Genomic DNA, 24,022 nt, shown 5'->3' on the forward strand with positions numbered 1-24,022 from the left:
CCGTATCTCTCCTACTAGAAGAGATCTAATTTCTAAAGAAAATAGAAAATATCTGTGAAATAAAAAACTAAATATTTAATAGGTCATAAAAATAGAGGTGTTTATAGAGTACAAATCATGGTATTTTTATCTAAATTCATCTTGTTTTTCCAATTTACTTATAGATGACTTGAATTATAGTTACAGCACTTACTATCTCTTACAGGAAATACTGATACATATCCATTCTATTCAACAATTTTCCCCAGAAGAATAAATACTGCTCTCTTCATTTTTCTTTTCCTTCTCATCTTATCCTCAGTTCACTAACAGTCTTTTATAAACATTAAGCCTTTAATATATTTGGTTTGACTGTAATGAGCTCCAAAGGTGTAATGGTTAATTTGAATTGTCAACTTGATTGGAGTAAGAGAGGGTGTGTGCATGAGGGCATGTCTAGGAATGACTGGAATATGGGATAGGAACTGAAAAGGAGACTCTCCCTAAGCCTGGGTGGCACCTCCAAATAGGATGGAATACAAACTGGAAGAACAAGGAAGCAGATGCAGATGCAAGCTCTACCCTTCTTGAAAGGGTTCCTGATCACTGCTTTGATCTTCTGAGGATATCAGACTCTTGCTTCTTCACTCTTCCAAAGTGGACTCTGCCAGTGATTCTTCAGGTAGTTTCCAGAAGCCTTGGTCTCTGACTAGGGTAGCACTCTTGATCCGTCTTGTTCTGGGGCTTCTGCTTCTTGGACTGCACAGATGCTGGTTCTTCCAGTTTTCCAGCCTCAGACACCACTGTGGACTATCCAGCTTCTGGTGGTGTAAGACAATCTAATAAATCTCCTTTTTATACTCATACTTCCTGCTGATTTTGTTCTTCTAGAGAACCCTGACTAATACAAGTAAAAAACAGTAAATATTCTAATACAAATGGTGATAGGAACTATAATAAATTTAATCTTTTCTTACTAATTAGAGAAAAGGGTCTCTGTTTTAGTCAGCTGTGTAGCTGTTGTGCCTGAAAGGATCTGACCAGCACAATTGTAGAGGAGAAAAGGTTTATTTGAGGGCTCACGGTTTCAGAGGTCTCAATCTGTAGAAAGCTGGCTCCATTCCTCCCGCTTGAGGTGAGGCGGAACATCATGGAACAGCATGGCAGAGGAAAGCAGCTTGCATCATCAGGAAGGAGAGGGAGAGGGAGGCGGGGAGAGAAAGGGGAGGGAGGGAGGGAAAGAGGGAGAAAAACTCCACTCTCCAAATACAAAGTATATACCCCATAGCCACACCCCAATTCCCACCTCCTCCATTCCCGCTCTACCACTTCAATTAATCCCATTTGGGATTAATTTACTGATTGGGTTAAGATTATTATAACCCAATCATTTCTCCTCTGAACCTTCCTTCATTGTCTCACATGTGAGTTTTTGGGTACACCTCATATCCAAACCATAACAGTCTCTGAATGATTTTTATTTTCAGTCAGATAATTGAATATAGATTAGGATGCAGAGTTCTAAACATAACTGTTATTAAATATAATTAATGCTATTTTTAAGCTTAAACCAGAATCATGCTATTTTAGACCAGGAGGTCTTTAGGCTTTAGAATAAATCTAACTTATGATTACAAATGGATTTATTATCTATTATTATTTCTGAATCATAAAATTGAGATGTATACATATCTACAAAAAATATTAATTTTACCAATACATCATTACCCATTTGTTATGATTTGGATATGAGATGTCGCCAGAAAAAGTTCATGTGTTCGTGCAGAAATGTTCAGAGATGAAGTGACTTTATTATGAGGGTTGCAACCTCATCGGTGGGTTAATCCATTTGATGGATTAATATTTGAATGGATTACAGGTGTTAACTCTATGCAGGTGGGGCATGTGTAGAGGAAGTTGGTCACTGGGGCATGCCTTTCGGCTCCTAATGAACCCTCTCTCTACTTTCTGGCTACCATGAGCTGAGTACCTTTCTTCTTCAGGACCCTTTTGCCATGATGTCCTGCCATAATCTTGGGCTCAGAACAATGGAGTTGGCCAACCTTGGAATGAATTCTAAAACCATGAGCCAAATCAACTTTTTCTCCTTTCCTTGTTCTTGTCAGGTATCTTGGCCAGTGAAAAAAAGCTGACATACCCTTTTTGTAAATGCTTGCTGCTTGCTATATTCCTTTTAATTTTTTACATATGCAGATATAGAGATGTAAGTACATATTATAAATGCATACATACATGTGCCTTACATGAGTTTTCAAATTTTAATGTTATTGAAAAAAATACACTTAAATTTGTGCATGATAATCCTATGATAATCTTTAATTAGAAATTTAACAACTAGTTGCAAAGAACAAATTTCTCAACTGTTGTAAACTTTGCCATTTTTGTTCTCTTATGTTGTATCATGTGTTTAGAGACTGTGACCCCTGTGAGCGTCAGTGTAGCTTCTCTGATACAAGCACTATTGAATGATGACTTAAGTGTCAACTGTGAGAAGAGTGGAAAAACCAGTTAAGTGTTTGGAAATATTCATTCACTTACACTTGTTATACTTTTACCTGTTTTCTTCACTTTCTGATGTTGATTTTTTTTTTGATTTAGGATTTTTGGGGATTTTAAAGATTTTTATAGGAACATAATAATCACACATAATAATGGAATTCATTGTGACATATTTGGACATGCACATAACATAATTTGGTCAATTTCATTCCTTAGTACTTCCCCTTACCCTGTCTTCCTCCCTCACCCCATCTGCTTCCTTGATCCTACTCATATCTCATATATTTTCCCGAGATCCCTTTGCTTCCTTTGTCTCTTAGATTCCACATGAGAGAAAATGTACAACCCTTAGCTTTCTGAGCCGGAGTCCCATTTGTTTCACTCAACATGATGTGTACTCTCCAGTTCCACTAATTTCCTGAAAATGATACAATTTTATTTTTTCTTTATGGCTGAATAAAACTCCATTGTGTATATATAGCACATTTTTAAAAATTCATTCATCTGTTGATGGGTGCTGAGCCTAGTTGTATAACTCAGGTATTGTGAAACGTGCTGCTGTAAACATGGGTATGCATATATCACTACAGTATGCTGACTTTAATTCTTTAAATACATACTGAGGAGTTTTTTTTATTAGAAGTTAAAGCAAGATAATGCACCACATGATAGATAACATATTCTTCTGAGTCTGTTTTATTTTCTAAAAATAATTTTTCTGGTTTTAAAAATAATGTACTATAGATGGATACATATCATAATAGTAAACCTTTACATTAGCAATTGCTATGTGCCAGATATTATAGTAAGAGCTCCAAATATATGATCTCACTTCACCTTCAAAAGTATCACTTGGGTGGAAATATTATCCCCTTTATATTGTTAGAGAAATATGAATCTTGTTTATATACCAAGTTCTGAATTCCATTAAGTCCAAAAAAAATGCCAGAAAAATGATGAGAAATCATCATGAGATAATTAACACTATGTATGAAAAAAAAACAAAAAGGCAATGTTAGATGGACTCTGGGGGAAGCTAGAAATTTCCCAACCAAATGGACAAAGATGATTGAAAATTTTTCCATTGCCTAAAATAGGGACTTTGCACATCCAACTAATTTGAAAATCTTCCTACAGTTCTCTTTCAAGGAAGCTTTCATGCATCTTAAAATACCAAGAAAATAAAATATAATAAACTAAGATATAATAATACTTTTCTGCCTTAGTAAGGGGTAGAAATGACATGATTTTATACTTCCTTAAATTGCAGTCAACAATGAAATTATTTAGTCTTTCTAAAATGTTTTTTAAAAGTTTCCATTCATATTGCAAAACTTGTCTCAACATGTTTGCGATTCAAATGATAAACATGTGTAAAAGAAGTTGGAGGTAACTATTCCACATAAAAATAATTGTATTAAGATCAATGCTTTTCCCCTAAACTGTAAGTTTGAAAGATAAAAAATTTTTAAAAATTTCTTGGTACTGGAGATTTGAACCCAGTGATGCTCTACCACTGAGCTTCACCCCTAACCATTTTTATTTTTTAAAATTTTGAGACAGTTTCTCCATAAACTTCCCAGACTGATCTCAAACTTGCATCCTCCTGCCTCAGTCACCAAAGTTGCTGGAATTACAAGCATGTGCTTCCACACCCAGCTGCCAGGTTGAAATTTAGAAGTTGTTTTTCTATCACTGTTACAAAGATCTACCAACCATTTCTTTGGCCTGTCATCCTAATCACAGAGTGAATGGTACTTGGATTAAGTACTCTTTTATTACCATCTCCTATATGAATCTTCAGTACAATAGCCAAGTGGCTGTTACCATTTCTAATGGAATGATTTACTCAAAGAAATCACTGTGTGGGAAAGATGCAGTGATTCATACTTCTAGGTTATTCTGATTGGTATTCCCTATGAAAATATATTTCCCTTCTTCTGCAGGTTGGTGAATTAGCAGAAGACAAAAAGACAAAAGTAGGTGCCCAGAGTACAATCAGCAAATGCAATGTATAGAAAAAAATAGGAAGATCAAATCTGAACATTGTAACTAAAGAATCTTAATAATGCATGTGCTCATATGTTTAGAAATCAGTATAAGAATATATCACAGGAAGGAAAATTACCAAATTTTGAGATCAATTTTGTGAATCTATGCATAGTAGTCTTTATGCTTAAGATACAGAAGTTAAATTTTAAATTGAGTTGATGGTTTAATCTGAAATCAATCTCTCTTTTTCTCTCTCTCTCTGTACTCCCCTCTTTCTCCCTCTCTCTCTTTCCCTCCCTCTCTCTCTTTCCCTCTCTCTCTCCCTTTCTCCACCTCTCTCCCTCTCTCCTTTTATTTCTATTATTCCCTTTCATAATTTTCTTGAATTCATTTTCTTATTGCTTTTTCTTTTCTCTTCCTAAGTTTTTCTCTTTTGCACTCTCCTTTTTGCTCTTCTATCATTCTTTTTCTCCTTTTTCCTGCCTTTCTCTTCTCCAAACTAAATCTCCAAACCTGGCAACAATGTACTACTTCTGAGGAATCAGGAAGATGTCAAATAGGTTCTTAAGAAACAAGGGACATGTAATAAAGCAAGTTACTTCTTATAGACATACATAACTACTGTGAATATATGTAAATATAATCAATTATTAGTGTGAGTAAGCAATTAAAATATTCAGAGTGTATCTGAGAGAGAAAACTCAATGCAAGGATGTAGTTTTTACTGAAAAAATAAACTATTACAAATTGTGTGATCATAAGCTCAGAGCACAGGTTGTATCTCACTCTGACCTTCAGGCATAAGGTAGAAGTACCCCTTTGAAGTCAGGTGTGAACAAATGACTTCCATTGGTCTGTAACATTTGATTAGAAGTCACATATATCACTTTTGAACAAAAGCCTGAGATGCTGTGTGTTTTACCCCATGCTCTCCTCCCGGCTGTGGAGATCCTAAACCAAATTTCAAAATGGAGCAGCTACAGTGAGCAAAGGTTCCTTGTTAGCCTGAAATGGACATGTAGTGAACACTGGGAGATAAGAATTTGTTTTGAGATGGTTTTCTGAGATTTCTTAGTAGTGTTCTAACCATTCTACAAATAAGTCTGAAGTTGAAAATGCATCTACAGTGAGAAATTCTGAATGAACTTTGAAAGGAATAATTCAAAATAAGATATTAGAAGTGATTAAAACCCCAAACCAAAAGATTCAGAAATCACAAACATTTACAGATTTCCCTTCTTATCCACAGTTTCTCTTCCCATGGTTTCAGTTCATTGTAGTCCACCCCAGTTCAATAATACTGAAAAAAAATTCCAGAAAAAATGAAACAATTTCTAAGTGGTACATTCCATACCATTTAAGTAGCATGAAGAAATGCCATTCTGACCTACTCCATCTAGCAGAGGACATGAATCATCCTTTGTCCAGTGTATCCACACTGTATACTACCCACCCCTTAGTCACTTAGCCACCTGAGTTATCAGATGCACTGTCACAGCATCATAGTGCTTGTGTTCAAGTAACCCAGCTGTGGTAGCCTGATGCTGTGTCACAGTGTCTAAGTCATTCACCTCACTTCATCTTATCACTTAGACATTGTATCATTTCGCATCATCACAAGAAGAAAAGTGAGTACAGTGCAAGATGTTTTAAGAGAGAGGAACCACATTGTAAAACTTTTGTTTCAATATACTGCTATAATTGTTGTATTTCAGTATTGGTGTTTATTGTTACCCTGCTTAATTTATACATTAAATTTCATCATAGATATGTATATATTTAAAAAACACAACATGTGTAAAGTTCAGCACTAACCAAAGTTTCATGCATCTACTGGGGTTTTGAAAATCATAATCTTGAGTTATTTATCACGTATATTTTCAAATATATAAAATTATATTATTATTATTTTTCATAGAAGAATAGAACTCTCAAAACACCATTTTTTTCTTAAAAGAATAAAACTCTCAAAATATACTGTTTATTCCAAAAGTTATCACAAATGGTGTATTTGTTGCTCCATTTAAATTGTTAAAGGTGTCACACCTCTGGGGTAATGGGATCATGGGTTAACCATATTGACTTTAGCCCTTTGTAATTCAACTGTCTTCAGTTTTTGCAGGCTATTATAAGGCGACACTTGTACATTCAGGTCTTGAAATAATTCACTTTTGACGGACAAGTCAACTTGATTTAAAATAGTTCACTCAAAACATACTAAGTTCATCTCTCTCCACATCAAGTTTTAAGTGAAGATATCACTATCACACAAATGTAATGGAAGATAGAACATTAAAATCAACAAAGTGGGAGGTTTTCATAAAATGTACAGAATATGTAACTACTTTGAGTTTACTAATTACTAAAGGTTATATTTTCATTGATAAATTATTTCAAATAGTCCAAAATTGATTTCAGGGATATATTTTTCTCATAAATGTTATACACTGTATAACAGAGCCCATGTGCATGCATATTTAAATTATATAAAATAGTGTATTTAGATTTTGCTCAAAAGAATAATCTTTACTACTAAAATAGGCTTTATGGTGTTATTTAAATTTTTAGTATCTTGCCTGAAAATGAGCATATGACATGACGGTTTTAAATAAAGGAAGATCAGTTTCTGGTGTTGCATTACTTCCAGTCAATCACTGTTGAAATAAAAGAGAATAGTCCACTCGGTACTGTACTCAGTTTTAAATAGATCATTCAAATTCTCCACATTCTAAGGGAAAATGATGGAGTTTGGCTCCTGAGTTTTTGCAATTTATTGCTATAATCACTATGCTATTTTAATACAAACTACTGTATTTATTTGAATATCAATGAAAATTACATGTACATACACCTACATTGTATCTTTGTGTGTGTGTGTGTTTGATTAGTAAATTGCATTGACCTTATGAAAAGTTAAAGTGTGGGTTTGTAATTCTTGATTTTATCACCTAGGACAGCACAGTTTCTTCCAGTATTTATTTATAAATCAACTTTCCACTGTATTAGTGTTGTATATTAACTTTTCCCATGATCGCCTCACTGTCAGGGATCTTACATTTCCTGCAATTTATATAATGTTTTAATTCATTGTTTAAAAGTTCAGTGTTCTTTTTTCTAATATTTTGTAACTCTTAATATTTAAATTATCTAATGAATATTTTCCAATTATGAGTTTTCTTCAAATACAGGATTAATTTCTCATCTGTTATAGAAAGGACCAGATCAGCTCAGACAGTGTAGAAATACACATTGAATCTTTATCCCACTGGGACTGCAATGAATACTCTTAAGTGAAATCCTAGGCAGATTTTGGCAAAGGGGTTTTTAAAACAAAACCTTGCTGACTTCATCGATGTTTACTTTGTAACTTTTGAAAATTCCCCAAGATATTCTGCTACACTTCCACTAATAGCAGTGCTAGAACAAATAGGGTACAGTAAGTTTTCATTGCTTAACCCATAGACAGAAAGTTGTTTATGTGCTCAAGGACAAGCGGGTCAAAAAGTAGACAGGCTATGGATTAAGCTATGTTTTAATTAAAGGACTGTGAGGACACAAAAGAGCATGCCTGTGTTGCAGTAGGTCAAATTATGAGGAGACGACCTCATGATAAATAATTCTTAAAGGATACTGTGAAAAACAGTTCACAGATAAAGTTTTAATAACTCAGTCTCCACCTACAGAAAACCTACACAGCTGTACAATTTACTTGGAATTATCTAGTATCCTTTCAAAAGTAACAAATTTTCTATATGCATTTGTTATAATTTGAGTTGGAACTCAAGAGTTTTTCATATAAATCAACAAAAAGATTCATATTCGTATATCAAAGAGCCAATGATCAAAAGAAACTAAGATATTTCTGAAAATAAGCATAATGGATAGATACTGCCCTTACAGAAATAAAAGTTTAATCAAGACAATGTAGGATGTTATAATAAATAAGCAAATCAGAGAACAGAAAAGTAAAAACAGCAACAAACATATTAAAATATAGGCATTGTGCTTATGAAAGAGTTTTCATTGCATTTCCCTGTGGGAAATTGAGGAACACCAGTATCCGGAGCTGGGAGAGTTATCACCATGATGAAAAAATGAAACATCACCCCCATTTTATACCAAACGCTAAAAGTAATCTATACAGGTTTAAAAAAATACACAAGGCTTAATATACAAAAAGGTAAAAACTTTATGACTTAAAGAAATATTTTTCTAACATTATAAACCCATAAAGGAAATTATCATTTAATATCATTGCTTTCAAGTTAAGCTTTCCATTACTTGAAATACATTCTAAAGAAAATGCAAGATTAGACTGAAATACTCATTAAATAACATATAAACTTATATACAAAAAATATAAGGAATTAATTCATATCAATAATGAAAGGTACACACCCAATAGGAAAATAAAAGAGTCAAAACACAGAAACACAAATAACTAATAACCATTGATCATCAAGAAAAGAGAAATCAAAATCTTAATGAAATAATGTTGAACAACAATTGGACTACAAAACTCTTATTTGAATGTTTTATTTTCAGTCCTTTGGTGAAATATGAAGCAACTAAATGTTGATAAACTGCTGGTGATGTGCAAATTTACAGAATCATGCTGGTAAAAAAGCAATTGGTTTTTTCCGTAACCATCTAAAAGTATGCATATGTTGTAACCTAGAAATTCTCCTAAAATCATGAAAAATACTTAAATTTGTGTGCTTAAAATGTCCATAGGAGCATTTAAAAAAAATAGGGAAAAAAGAAATTACAACCTAAATATTTATCAATAGGAGAATAGATAAATCAGTAAGGTGGGGTTTTTTTGGTTTTTTGTTTGTTTGTTTGTTTGGTTTTTGAAGTGCTGGGGATTTAACCCAGGGCCTTGTGCTTTTGAGGCACGCACACTACCAACTGAGCTATATTCCCAGCCCTGGATAAATTAATTATGGGTAGTCAGTCATATTATGAACTATGCATACCAATAAAATTCAATAAATTATAGTTATACATGTAAAATATCAGGATCATTGGGAAAGAATTAACAGATCTAAACAGTGAAAGTTAACTTAAAGAATGATTAACTGTAAGAGAGTGCAGGGGGAAGTAGGTTGACTAGGAAGAAGTTATAAGAACTTGAAAGCACATAAGAAGAGCAAATATAAGGATCAATCTGTAGCACTCAGGCTGAGAGTGTTGACAGAAGAGCCCTTACACAAAAACACACACACTACACCTTGAGGTGAGAGTCAGACCCTGGAGGACAGGGCATGGCCATATCTCACTGAATGACCGATAAGAGGGGTGCCACTTTTATGGAATTTGCTGTTAATATATGAAATTGCCTGAAACATCTTCCTGGGAATGAGTCTCAGTAGGTAGTTGCTACAGAAGGAACAGAGTTAGGAGCTGTGAGCAGTTGCAGGCTCCTGGGTGCTGCTGGCAGTGCATATTAGGAGGTTGTGCTAGAGGACTTTGCTGCAGGAGTCTGCCCTAGAAAGAACCCTGATTGGTGATAACTCTGCAGTTTTAACGCAATTTAACATGAAAAGACCCAGTTGGTGCATAAAATATTGAAAATATTCACCCATTAGTGCTTATGTTCTTTATTTTTTTCTGTCATATTACAATATTTTTATTCTTTCTGTCTAGGAATTTGTTTATGGAATCTAAACTAATTTTATGGCCTGAACTTATTCTTATTCCTTTATGATCACTCTTTTTAACCTAATATTATTAGTGATGCCTCTTTACATTTTTGATTTTAGTAATTTATTTTGTCTCATTTTTTCTCGATCAACTTGTCTGAAGATTTGTAAATTTGTTAGATGAAAAAGCCAATTTGATTTCATTAATTTTCTTTAGTGTTTTTCTTTTCTCCACCTCATTAAATTCTAGTCTGACTTTTGTCATTTCCTGCTTTCTGTTTAGAGTTTAGTCTGGTTCTCCTTGTCCAATTTGGGGTATTGTTTATGATATTACTTTTTTGTAATGCAGACATTTGTAATTTCAATTTTCTCTTAATGCCCCCTTTTGTAATTTCACCTCATAAGTTTAAGAATGTTGAATCTTCATTTTCATTCATCTCAAAATATTTTCTAATTTTCCTTGTAATTTATTTTTTTTCATTCTTCAGTGACTTAGGGATTTTTGGTTTATTTTCCATTTATTTTTATTTATCTTCTAATTTCTCTGTTATTGAACCTTGACTTCTTTTCATCAAGGTTGGAAAACCAACTTTGATTTCAATCCATTTAAATTTATTTAGAATTCGTTTATGACTGACTTCACATTGGATCTATCTGGAAGTGTTCTACATTTACTTGGGAATAATGGGTGTTCTTCTATTGTCAGGCTAGTGTTCCCTGGTTGTCTCTTAGGGCTAGTAGACTTGTAGCCTTTTCAACTCTTGTATTTCATTACTGATCTACATTCATTATTAAAATACATTATTGAGATACATTCATTATTGAAAATGGGACATTAAAATGTCCAAACTTTACCTTAGAACATTGTATTTGTGTCTTCAAGTTTGTTAGTTTTTGCTTTATACAGTTTTGATATTTTGCTGTTAGGTGCACATAAGTTTTTTGTTGTTAAATATTGCTGATGAATCAATTGTTTTTTCATTATAATTCTTCTTCATCTATAGTAACATATTTTGCAAAAAGTCTATTCTAGCTGGTATAAATGGTAATAATCTAGCTTTTTGTTTTAGTCAGTTTTCTTCTAAGTTCATAAAATTTTTTGTACATTTCTGTCTTATTCTCTATGTATTTCAACACAGGGAACATCTTTGTTTCAGTTCCATTTGACTCCTTTATTCCCCTGTATTGATGAACTTTCTTCTTCTCTGAATATCTAGCAATTTTTATGTTTTTTTTTTTTGTTAATTCTCACATTTTCAATGGACTGTATCTTTTTTGAATTTATTATTATTATTAGAGTGGTACATTTTGTTAATAAAGAATTAATTTACTAATGAATTAGCCTAGGTTTTGGACATTATTTTTAATTTCTGTTAGATAAATGTCCTCAGGTGTAGGTTTTCAGAAGTGTCAACTCAGTACCAGGCATCTTCAGCAGAGTGACTCTTGTCTGGCTGTTCCATATCTTTCAGTGTTGTATGACCTCCAAAATCCCTGCTCAGTTTATTGCCCACAGCAGCAGTTCTCTGCCATGAGTTATGAAGTCACTCCTGGTGCATAAACTAAAGACAGAGGTCATATGCAGATCTCTGGAATCATTTTTATGCATTTCCTTTTCTCTAGTACTCTGTCCCTCAAACTCCAGCTGCCTCCAGTCACAAAATCTCCTTTTTCTGGTTTTGTTTTGTTTTTCATTTTGTTTTCATACATTATACACACAAAGTCTGATGCTAATTTTCAGGTATTAGGGTATCTTCTTGAGATTTATTTAAAATTTCATTGCAATTCAAATCTGATATCTTACTGGCTGAAGTCATAGGGCACAAACTGTAATATATGTTAAGATACTTTAATGCTACTAATTAAAGAATATTAAAATTTTCATTACCTGGGGTTTGATGCAAGAGAAAAGTAAAAATCAGTAGTATCAGTTTAACCTGAATTTACTGAGACAAAAGCAGCAATCAAATTTATAGCAGTTCCTTTTATCCACACCTTCTCTTTCTTTAGTTTCAGTAACCCAGTGTCAACCATGATCCAAAAATACTAAATGGAAAATTCCAGAAATGTCATATATTTTAAATAACATTATATCATATTGTTTATACTTATTACTTTTAGTTATTGTTAATTCCTTATTGTATTTAATTTTTAAATTAAACTCTCTTATAGATGTGTATGTATAAAAATTATATAGTGCATGAATGGTTTGGTACTGTGAAAGTTTCAAGCAACCAGCTGAGGTCTTGGAGTACATTCTCTGTGATTAAAGGGAGACTACTATGTTCAGAGATAAAGACAATTGTGTGAATCTATTTTGATCCATATTATTTCATTGAAAATAATAGTTTATTACTGGAGTAAAATGTAGAGGATCTTTAGTTAAAACCTACATTTAGGATCATATTGATATTAATTTTCAGTTTACTCCTTCAGAAGCCACAAAATAGAGGAAGGAATTAATATTGGTTACTTGTAAGTAACTTGGAAGATGGAGAAACATATTTTTTTATTTTCATAGTGAGATCTCAAGACCGTATCAAAGAGTTGGGGTTCTTTTTGCTTCACAGAGATGACAGGAGAATAATGGTGCATGTTGGTTATGTATGTTAAAATATTCATGTATGACACCTGATGCTATTTTCTCCTTTGAATTCTATGTAGATTATAGTCCCTTGCAACTGCTTATATATATGCCAAAATAACTAAGGTATTTTTTACATCAACCAAATAAAATGAAATTATTTCCTGAAACTCTCCTGCTATATTTACTTGGCCTTGATTCTCTGCAACAATTGCTTCCAACATTAGATAATGTATTTTTAGTTTTTTTTTCCTGCCAGTATTTCAGTGTCTATGCATTTGTACATTTTCATAACTCCTTTTTTGTCCAAATGGCATTATGTGTTTGCACATAAATTCTTCTTTTTTCCCTTGTCATGTCTGCTAATCTTTTTGCTGTTGTTGCTACATTTGGCACTGCAAGTTCAATTTAACTTATGAAAATCAGGCTGTCTATTCTGCTTCATTCATCATCATCAACCAAAATCATTCTGGAATCAAAACTTGTTTCCTATTATCTTGTTATTTTTGGTGATGATATATGGAAAGGAAAGCCGACAGTGGCAGGGCACAGGATTGAACTGTAGTTTATAACAAACATCTGCCTCTGTATAGTAACCTTCTGGGACTTGTGCAAACTCTTATCTACAAAAATCAAAATTCAGAGAGATGCTTTTTCCACCAAATGTTCCACAGATGCAGAAATCAGTATGTGGGTTATCAAAAAGAAAAAAAAATACAACTGTCAAATACATGTAGAGTACTCATATTATATACAATTGCAAGAAAAGCTCTAGCATCAAGTATGTCCTAAGTGAAATGATAATTTTAAATGAAGTTAGAAATTACTATCTTCATATTTTTGAAGTAACATAATTTAATAGGTCACAATACATTTTTGAGAAATGGTTTTGAAAGCAATTGAACATAGTGGTTCTGTTTTACTAGGAACTTAGGAGAAGTATATCCTCAGTTCACTCATCTAATGCAAACAAGCAGGAGAACATTCTTAATTTATTAGGGTCTGATAACACATGTAAAATAGATAGTATGTTGTTCCCTGGGATTGTAAAAGTAAATACAGCATTGATAATTGTCTTACATAGACATGGAAGGCTGTAAATGGAAGTCACTCCAAGTCATTATCCTTTTATCATGCAGCCTTAAATGTTACAATTAAATGACAGATTAAAATGCAATCATTTTAACTATTATACATTATGTCAGTCATATGAATGCTAGATTTTAAAGCAAACACATAAATTCTAAGTATTATAATGGATTCATTATCTGGGTAAGCTTAGAAAAGTTATTTAATTTGGCCATTCATCTATTTTATGCTTTTCAGGCTTTATAGCTTTTAAAAATTCTTTTATAAAAATCAAGGATACCTAAATTCTCAAGTAATAAATCAACTTAATGATGAGTACGCTGAACAAAAATATGTTATGGATTATAATAAATACCTCAAAAATGTTTCTTATCACTTTAATTTTGATGGTATTTTATCTTTTTGCTTGTTTTGACCACCAAACTTACCTGTACATTGAAATTTCAGTTTTACTATATGTACTCTGTTTATAAATTGCCTCTAATTTATGTTGTACAAGTTCTTCAAAATAGTTGAAGTTGTCATTTCAGCTAAATCTTTTTATTCCATTTTAAAAGTCAAAACACTAGAGTCCAACTACTGAGTATGGACAGAAAAACTCCCTAAAATATCCCAGAGATGTGGTCACTCCATTTGGAAAGTCTCATGAAGCTCTTTTATCAAAAGTGATGTGTTTCAGTTGGGGTGTTGTTATTCTTATTAAACTCAAATATTATCCATTTGTCTAGATTTTCCTTTTGGAGATAAACACAGAAAAAATTTGAATTTGATACCGAAATTCTTCATATACTTAGGAAATCCATAATGTCCCCAAAGCTTTCAATATATCAGATGAAAAAATCCTATGTATTTCCCCCTGATTTTCAGATTCCCTAATTTTCAGATGGAGGCCTGTTTCCAAACATACCAAAATTATGTTTTTAACAGCTCCATACTTCCAAAAATATGCACAGTTTTCTAGATATGATTGGACCTATACTTACCTTTTTTTTCCCTCAAATACCATATTTTCTTTACTTAAAATTGTGATAATATTGTTACCAATACTATTAGGTATTATATTGTTTGTTCATGTTAAACATAATTATAAAGATGTGGTTATTTTATTCATTTATCCATTTGATAAATACTCAAAAATAAATACTACATTTACTTTGAGTTAAAAGTTGTGATAAGCAGATGATGATACATAATGGGGGATGGGAGGGAGTCAAGAATGGAAGAAGGAGGGACTGTATAGAGGGAAAAGAGGGGTGGGGGTGGGGGGAAGGAAAAATAACAGAATGAATCAAACACCATTACCTTATGTAAATGTATGATTAGACAAATGGTATGCCTCTACTTCATGTACAGAGAAACAAGATGTACCCCATTTGTTTACAATAAAAATTTTTAAAAAGTTGTGTTATGTGCTAGAAGATACAAATAAAATAAGGATTTAAATATAGTTATTGAAACTGATTAATTAATACATAGTTCAATACAGTACAGATAGTTGGCAATTGAATTACAGAAATAAATTATTTATCACATAGTGTTAATCATAAAGGTTTCCTTGGAGGTGCTATATAAATAAGCTGCATCTTGAAGAATAAGTAAAAGAAAATTAGAGCAGAAAGCACAGCAAAGTGAAATAATGTCATGATTCCCTGGACAAATCCAGGAGTTTATAAGGAGATGTGTTGGAACTCTAAACCAACTAAAATAAAAGTCATTGCTTAGACAATACATTTTCCAAGATTCTAGATTCAGTGTTTTTTTTTATATTTACCTTTGTTAAAATATTTTAATCCCTCCCATTCCACTTTTTGAAAAAAAATAAATAAATGCAATGAAAGACCACTAATGAAAGATGGCAGGATGACTACATTTACACATCTTTTCTCTTTCCATAAAACTAAAATGATATAAGTAAAGGGATGAAAGCCCATAAATCCAAATTAGTCAAAAGCTTAAGAGTGACAGTGTAATACATATATTGAAGATTTCAATGTACACAGGAGGATGATAAGCAGATAGAGAAAGAAGTGTTGAAACTGGTAGGTAAGGGAAACTACAGTCTTTAGGGGATTCCTAAAAATAGCCAGAAGATGACAAACTTTCCCTTTCTTTTCCTCCAAAAAGAAAAAACATTGAAGATGTTAGGTACTTGGGATGGGAAAGCCAGGGAGAAGAAAGGAAAAGAAATTGGAAGCAGTGGGATTAAATGAAATCAGTTAATTGAACATACTACAACCCTCTTTCCATCACTGTTCAGTTACACCTGCTTTGGCAGAAATTCTCAAGTTTCCCAGATAAACTTAAGAGTAAGAGAAAATACTTCTTTATCTGGCATTAATAAATCCTCAAAAAGATAAAAAGAAAAATCCATGACCCTACTCATCTGCATTCAAGCAGATTCTTCTAGCTAACATGGCATATCCACATATACAGAACACCCAAAAGATCTTTGATTCCTAAATTACACGTAGCCAAAGAATATTCGACAGTTAATAAAAGCACCCCATTTGAGGCAGAGACCACTAAAACAGAAAATACCATCATTCTATACTAAAAAGAAACATCATAGACTACTAAAAGGAAAAGGGAGTAGATATTTGGATGTCAGCTTGGAAAGAGATATTGTATCCAGACAGGACAAGAATTAGATCATGGAAATTTAATCTGTGGGGCTGAAATGAAAAAATAATTGGAAAATGTTAATGAAAGAGGAAACAAATTAAATCTCTTAGAAATTAGAATTTAAAATATGGTATAAAATATGAACTATAATGCCGGGAACAGAATGTCAATCCAAGAGTTCTAACCTGGAACTTGTCTGAGTAGAGACAGACAAGATACAGGAGAAAACACTATCAAAGAAATAATACAAGCTGAGCTTCCAGAACTGAAGGACACATATCTTCAGAGATAAGGATCACAAGTTCTCAGGGAAATAAATGGAAACAAAAAACTCAAACACAGAACATCACTGTGAAATTTCATGAGAAAACTAAATGGAAAATCTCTGAAGTTTCTGTGTACATCATCCACACAAGAATAATAATCATAATGATTTTGAAATTTTCAGTGTAGATTGTGAGCATAGACTTTCATGTTTGGAAAAACTGCAAGTCAATTACTCAAAATAGAATATAGACATTGTCAGTAAAGTAAGCAACTCAGGAAATTTAACTCCTACTCATTTTTCCTTGGTGAGCCATTTGAGGATGTGCTCTTATAAAATATGAAGGTAACAAATAAGGCATGGGAAATCATCATTCCTAATATTGCAACAAAAATAAGATCTGGGATATCATCATTGATTTAAAAGGAATGAAGAAAAAAAAAGTCCAGTTTGGGTCAAAAGAACATTGAATTTTTAGAGGGAGGATCTTAGAATGCAAAATATAATAATGATAATAAAAGATAAAGTAACTGGACATTTAAAAAGTTGAGAAAAATTAGGCAATTAATTCAGGAAAGACAGAAAACAATCATATTCTCAAAGAGACCCATAAACTCATGCTATAAAGAAAAGTAATTATGTATCATATTTCTGTCTCTGTAGGGGACAGCACCAACAGGATCATGAACAAATCAGCACCAGTTAGTGATTTAACTGGAAATAGGTATGTCTATGTTTATGAAAGATAAAAAGGGAGAGAATAAATGGTATAAGGGAATACAACTGTCTATTATGACTGGAAGTGCAAAAGATAATGTCCAAAAGAGACAGGGAGTGATTTTTAGATCTCTCTCCTAAGGAAACTAAAATTATGTTCCTTTTAGGAGTGGGACAGAGGGTAAGAAACAATTCACTGTGAAGTTTCCTCCCCTCATCTCTATTGATTTTTAACCTTACCTCTTACATCCTCTTCTACTCAACAGTCATTCTCCTGTGCTGTCCTTTTCTAGTTGAGAAAAAGCAATGGGTAACTCAGGTCAAGAGAAGTGAAGTGTGCAGAGGAAAAATTCCAAAGTTCACTGCATATCAATAGGATAGAAGTTTCCAATCTGGACTTGAAGTCAGCTGTATGTTTGCTCCCACTCTTTTGGTATTCTATACTTATCAAGCATACCGCATCAATTATGATGCACTGGAAACTGTCGTTTCCCATTAAATCAGAAGAAAGAACATATGTCTTCTCTATTATTCCTGAAATGAAATTATTTTACAAACAGATCATTTCGGAAACCAAAATTATGATTTGGTACATTTGTTTTGAGATTTTTTTTGTCATTCTCAATTTGTTGGATGTCTAAGTTTTTATTTTTTTGATCAACAATGTAGGAAGTAATTACTACAGATTTAGTCACATATTTTATTTTCCTTTTAGCTATATATCAAGTCTGTTTAAATCTGCACACACACACTACTTTCACAATAGTTTCTATTGACTTCAACCGATCACACTCTCTACTGATGCTCCCTGTGAGACAGAAAAGAAAGAAGCTTGTTCATAGATTCCCTGTAGCACATCACTACCATTGATCCATGGTTTTAAGGGCTTTAGTCACTAATTTCCTCCCACCAATGGAGAGACCCATTGCTCAGTGTGTTTAGGTTCTTGTGGCTGCCCACTGTGACTCCAGTTCTTAATCTGCCTGAAAGTGTCAAAAGTCACGCTGCTGTTTGGAAGGAGAGTGATTTTTTTTTTATAAAAACCTGCTACTGGGAGTGATGCTTTTCTTAGTACTAAGATGCCCGTGATAATGGAGAAAGCTCTGAAATACATTTATTCTGTCCACTCTTGAATAAATACCACTATACTTCATGTACATCTGCCAGATAATATTTTAACAATGTATTTGCACTCAAGGAACTCCAGTATAGATATATGCTTAGAAAATTTGAATAATTCTTATCAGCAATGTTCAATATAATTAAAAATAATAATGCTATTAACAAAAGAAATGTTTGATATTATTAAGATTCATGAGTGAAAATTCTAGATTACTGTTTATTAGCTTGGATTCATGTAAAGTGGGCATATGAGTAGTTTTTCTCATTAAGGGTGTATTTGAATTTACACAATTAGGTCAAATGTGTTAAATAGCATAACATATATAAAGATGTTTAACCACACTGGTAATCAAATAAGCACAAATTGAAACATCAATGATGTATCATTTTTCACTTTTTAAAATTAGTAATATTGAAAAACTAACACTACTTGATATTTATAATATTTCTGGTAGGAGAAGAAATTAGTTCATTCATTTTAGAAGGCTATTTATCAACAGTAAACCATTAAAATGTTTATCCTCTACACATTAATCTCATATTTGGGACTCTATCTTATGATATTAACCTAACACACACAAATAGCAGTATAAATAAGTGTCTAGTCCAAAATTATTCTAAACTGGTAAAGGTTATCTTAGAATATGCAGATCAATTAAAATATGATACAGCTATATTATGTAACATATCAATTACTCATGGGTCATATCAATTAAATTTAGAAGTTAGCATTGGGCAAACGTAGTACTTGAGAAAAAAGTAAAACCAGAATGTATGGTTGCATTTTTATTGATCGGACTCTTTTGGATGTAAGTGAGAGATTCAAATTAACTGGTCTATGACGATTAGTAGAGTTTAGAGTTGTTCAAAGAATTGAAAAAGTCTGTAAAAAAATCAAACCTGTAAAGAAGGACTGAACCTGAGACACAAGAGGGAACACCTCTACTCCAGCCAGGGACCCCAGAACTTGCTGTTTCTTCATCTCCTTCCCTTTACTTTGAGTGTTTGCTTCACTTTCTCTTCCAAGCACGATGCTATACACAGTGAGGGCCAGGGCCCCTTACGCTTCAGTGATTCTATTTGAAAGTATCTGCATCCAGTGGGGAACAGGCTCTCTCTAGGGAAGGTCTCTGTCTCAGTGTCATGCATCTTTCCTTCTCAAAGTAAAAGGGAGTCGACACATGCCTGCTGGAGGGATCACTGTGCCACTGATGTCACCTTGGTGCACGTTCTTCCCGGAATAAAAATAACATGATACAAAAACATTACTAAGGAAAACTCCTAGGAAGACATATACTAATAATGTGAATTTTTATTGGGAGTAGGATAATAAATCTTAAAAAAATGATCAGAAAATCAACAAAATAAATAAACCCTCCCAATTGGTCATTTTTCATATTTTCTACAATCTACAAACATCTTGTATTATTGTTTTTTATTGTTCCATAACAATTAAATAGTATATCACAAATATGTGAGGGGGAGAATCAAAATAAATATATAGTAATATAAAGATGTCAGTACATCACAGACGTGGAAAAACCATCTTGAATAATAGGATATGAGTTGCTTGGTGGCACATGGGTATGTCTAGGCATTTCTATATCAAACCACCATATAGAAATATGAGCTTTTTGATCAATTGAATAATGGTGCAGCCAGGAAGAAAGGTAGACAGCAACACATGAATACATTGAACAGAAACCAAAAAGCCTGTCCCTACTTTTTGAAGAATAAAGTTAAAAAAATGCAATTGTTTGCTAAGTAATACCAGCAAATTTTCTAAAAAATAATCAAAACAGGTTGGTACATAAATCAGTCTTACCCCACAATTCGTGTAGCTTAACCTATCAGCCATGATATTTTTCCCTGTCTCCATAAAACTGGTTACAAGAACTTTCCCTGTGAATGTGATTTGTCAAATCCAGTGTTTTACATTTTCAGTAGCAGGAGAATCAGTCTAAGTCTATCCAGTGTAGTAAAGTTTATAACAACTTTCAGATTTGGGAGATTACCAGTGTAATGGGTGATTACCATCCTCTTGAAACATAACCATTTAGTATATCAAAAGTTAGAAATAGTTGATAAGTTGTCTTCTCTGATGTGTTCTTATAGTTTATGATTATAAACCTACATTATAGATGACTTACCTCCTCATATTAAAATATTAAGACTTTCTATCTAAATGTCAGGAAAAATCAATAATAATGACAAATTAGCACACTTTCTGAGTTAAGAACCCTAAATAACGTAAAAACGATTTTGTACTAATTTGTATAACTTTGGCTTTATAAATTCTGATCAAATGCAAACATTTTTGGATGCATCCCCATTAAGATCTATTCTGTTTACTTGAACACATGGTCAATTTGTGGTGAAATATTTCTTTTTTTTTTCATGTCCTGGGTTTGTGGATTGGGGGTGCGGTCTAAAGGTGACTTTCCTTAACAGCTAGAAATGGAAGAATCACTGCTTATTGGGACATGTGGAGATACACGAGATAGAGACAATATATTACCTCCACTACATGAAAATTATTCACAGACCTATGTTAGAATGACCTTGACTTATTGATGGTAAAATTTAGAAAAAAATTGGTAGGAAATCCATTCATGTATCTACCCTGTTATTAATAGTAGGCAGAGACATAGCCATCGAGGATGGTGGGTAAATAAAGAAGAAATGGAAGCAAAAGCTAGTTGTGAGGACGTGCCTAATGGCCCAGGAGTCTCAAAAGTCAACATGACTAATCACAGACATCTTCTGCACTTTACTTCACACATTTCCTCATGGCTAAGGTATAAGAAGAAGAACAAAACAACGTCTGAATAATCAAGCCCAGATCCTCTCCTCTCTGTGTCAGGATCTATCTCCTACTTTCAGAGAATAAGTAGCCAGAATTTAATAACAGTTGAAACATTTAATATGGATTGAGTTGTTCAAAACCATACTATGATGTCTCTGTCCTTTCAGAATAAAAGGCAAGGATCTTACGATGACTTACGAGATCCACTATACTCTCCCCAACTCTACCATGGTTTCACCTCTCTTGATTTCATCTCAGTGTTCTTATCTTCTCCTACATAATCCTGAGCCAATCATCACCCTGTTATTTCAAAATAATGCCAGAAATGTTCCAGTTTTGAAATTTTTCTTTATCAACTATTTATGTATATTCTTCCAGCAGGCATTGTTGGATTCTCTCACTTTTCTTCAAATCTTTGCTCCCAAAGAAAATGATTTGAAATGGCGATACTCCACATTGCCCACAACACTTCTTATTCAATACTACAGTTTATATGTTACTACTTATCTGACATACCATAAGTCTTAGATGAGATTTCACCAATAGCAGATGAGTGCAAATAATTTATGAGGAAAGTGATCCCAGAAAGCACCAATAGAGGAAGAGAGAAGTGATAGGAAGAAGGAAGGACATGATTACAGGATGTATTAAAGAGCAGGTTGCAGGGTTAGGGTTTTAGCTCAGTTGGTAGAGTGCTTCCCCCACATGCACAAGACCCTGAGTTCAGTCTCCAGCACCGCACACCCAAAAAAAAATTAAAATTAAAAAAAAGCAGGTTGCTACTGAGGCCAAATGGACCCAATTGCCATGGGAACATGTGGGCAAATACTGACAACATCCCTGAGCTGTCCCACCCACACTGCAAGGGAAGTGGACTATTTAATTGTGAATTCATTTATATCTTTTACTTCTCTGCAAACATATGCAGAATACATTCAGGTATCCATAGAAAGCCCTCAGGCAATTTGTCAAAGGTATTTAGAGTAAGAAACCATGGGGGTCTAAACACACTGGAAAAATATTTGTTTGAATTTATCTGCCATGGTGTCCTTTTTTCACAATTAAACTCTACTCATTGCACATATTAAATCCATTCAATGTTAACTATTACTGATTCTTTGAGGTGATGGTTAATCACTATCTCCAAATAATGTGAAAAGCAGGAGTATTACTGGGAAAAGTTACAGAGCCATATTACTGCAATTGATTTCCATACTATAATTTTGTCACTTGAAATGTAAGCCAGTTCATAACTGAGGAGATTAACCTCTCATTACCGTGTTCTGTCTTGCTTTGGCCCCTTCAATTGCGCTTTCGTAGCAAAACCACTGAGCTTCCTTCCAGTACATTTACTAGATTCACACAAACTCATCCCTACACCAGTCACTAGAAAAAATTTTATCCCCGAATGATAATAAAGATCAATTACCCCTGCTAGTGTACCTACCACCTTTCTTTCCACACTAGTCTTCTGTCAAGAGAATCCCAAATAGCAGCTATAGATTTAGATTGCTTTGTATTGTTACAGAAGTATCCCATTTCCTCCAAGAACAAATACACTTAATTACAAAGATTTTGAAGATATAGAGGACTGGGAAGCACACATTCTGTAAATGGAACATGGGAAGAATGAGAGAGTGGTCATGTCTACCTCTAACATTTGCTGTCTGCAGATATGGAAGCTGGCTATAAGATACACAAGGCCAATAAAATTGTTTTTTAAAGCATGTACACATATTGAAGGAAACCAGATGCCATCCTCAAGATGGTGCCTTACATGTGCCTTTACAAGGCCAATCCAGAGTTTTATTAGATTGCCAACTTACTGTACCTTTAGTCAACAACAGAGGTATTTTCCGAGTTATTTTATGTGTAAATTATCCTGGTATTTATGCTATGGAGAAAATATGAATATTCATTGAATTTGATCCGGTGCTGTTTATTGTGGCCAGGTGGTATGTTCTCATCACGAACTCCCTCCTAAATTTACATGTATTTTAAGTTACTTGGTATGCACTTTTAAGACAAATCTTTAAAGATATAGAGCAACTTAATCTCAGAAAGATATCGCTAAAGCTAATGAAATCCAACAAACTAATGTTGATAAGTTAATTCGGTAAATAAGTCAACATACCAGCAACTCATAATTGCCATATTTACCTATTAATTCCTATATTTTCTATAGGAATCTCTAAAGGATGTTGACTTGTAGAAAAAAATGTGTAATGTAATTCATAAGACTATAAACCTTGAATAATTTTCTTAACCTATGAAACCCAATACAACTTAGTGTGATTTTGCAATTTCACTTGTGACTGTAGAGCAGGAAAACCCATTTTCTACATGAATTTTGCCTGTCTGTTCCAAGTTATCTGACTACATCTATGAGGTGGTCAAAACCATCAAGGACAGGCAAATCCTTATCCTTATAGACTAATGAAATGCCGTTACTTGTGAACACAGAAACCTGATGTGAATAAATTATCATGAGAATTAGTGGCAGAACTAACTTCTCTCAATAGGTGGGTTCAGTATTCTACTGTTAATTAGTGGTGAAGATTATAACATCAGTGATCTTGCAGTTGTGATCACCATATTAGCTTAAGGATAAAATGATTGTTACCAAAAGCTTCAAGAGGTATATGCACATTGGGATAAGGAATGAGACTATAGAAAGTAGA

The 24,022-nt window shown here is 33.3% G+C and overlaps 1 long non-coding RNA gene across 3 annotated transcripts in view; it reads left to right on the top strand.

Moving 5' to 3' along the window:
• The first annotated feature begins 439 nt into the window (after nucleotides 1-439).
• Nucleotides 440-24,022, top strand: part of LOC306662029 — a 68,357-nt gene continuing 44,774 nt past the window's right edge. For all 3 annotated transcript variants that reach the window (XR_013764037.1, XR_013764038.1, XR_013764039.1), the window contains exons 1-3: nucleotides 440-661; nucleotides 2,412-2,507; nucleotides 9,037-9,147. This is a non-coding gene — a long non-coding RNA (uncharacterized lncRNA). The remainder of the gene's footprint in view (nucleotides 662-2,411; nucleotides 2,508-9,036; nucleotides 9,148-24,022) is intronic.

This window comes from Sciurus vulgaris (genome assembly GCF_902686455.1).
Source record: "Sciurus vulgaris genome assembly, chromosome: 5".
NCBI lineage: Eukaryota > Metazoa > Chordata > Mammalia > Rodentia > Sciuridae > Sciurus > Sciurus vulgaris.